We start from the raw sequence: 886 nt of genomic DNA, 5'->3' as shown, positions 1-886 counted from the left end.
ACACACACACACACATACATAATACTGACAAAGAGAACCAGACTGTTGAGTAACGTTGACTGTGGAAAACCATCGTCCATGTTACAAAAATCTGAAAGTTGCACATAAAGTTTGTGGCTGGAATCTGTCGTGTTCAGCTTTTCAAAACTGGAATTGTTAATCAGAACCGAAGTGAGTTCAGCTGATCTTGTTTCGCTCTGTCGCTCCTTCAGCGTGCTGGGAGACGAGGTTTTGGGGATTTGGCCTCGAAACGCCGACAAAGCCGACGTGAACTGTGCCTGCGTGTCTCACGCCGGCCTGAACATCGTCACCGGCGACGACTTCGGATTGGTCAAGCTGTTCGACTTCCCCTGTACAGAGAAGTTTGTGAGTCACACATTGTTTTTGTACAATTCACTGGTAGTATTTACATCAAGTATTTTTTTAAAGAATGTAAACATATAAAAATACAAGAAATAAAACATGGAAATCACCATATTTTTTTGGGGGGATCGAACCAGCGACCCTGTGATTTGCAGATGACCCGTGTGACCTGTGAAATGTTTTCTGTCTGCAGGCCAAACACAAGCGCTACCTCGGCCACTCGGCTCATGTGACCAACATCCGCTTCTCCCACGACGACAAATACGTGATCAGCACAGGAGGAGACGACTGCAGGTAAACTGATCGCTGATCAATAACATCTCTGAGAGAAATATATTTATATATGATTTGTTTCTGTGTGAGGGTGAATCCACAACGTCTGGGTCAGACAGTTAAAGTGTGTTAACGTGTGTTTGTCTGTTGCAGTGTGTTTGTGTGGAAATGTCTGTGAACGCAGAGCTTCCTGCCGCCCGCCGACGCTTTGATCCAAAGCGCCTTAACAGCACCACAAGTGGATCCAGAG

At 45.6% G+C, this 886-nt stretch overlaps 1 long non-coding RNA gene across 1 annotated transcript; it reads left to right on the top strand.

Annotated features, from left to right (window-relative positions):
- The first annotated feature begins 215 nt into the window (after positions 1–215).
- On the top strand, positions 216–886 carry LOC147820157 (uncharacterized). The gene is made up of 3 exons (XR_015437538.1): positions 216–366; positions 557–657; positions 790–886. It is a non-coding gene; the product is annotated as an uncharacterized LOC147820157 (long non-coding RNA).

Source organism: Seriola lalandi, unplaced genomic scaffold, assembly GCF_002814215.2.
Source record: "Seriola lalandi dorsalis isolate HSWRI2012SDOR001 ecotype SW California unplaced genomic scaffold, Sedor1 jcf7180001983299, whole genome shotgun sequence".
NCBI classification, from domain to species: Eukaryota; Metazoa; Chordata; class Actinopteri; order Carangiformes; family Carangidae; genus Seriola; species Seriola lalandi.
The sequence above is the reverse complement of the archived record's forward strand: the minus strand, read 5'-3'. Positions and strand labels throughout refer to the sequence as shown.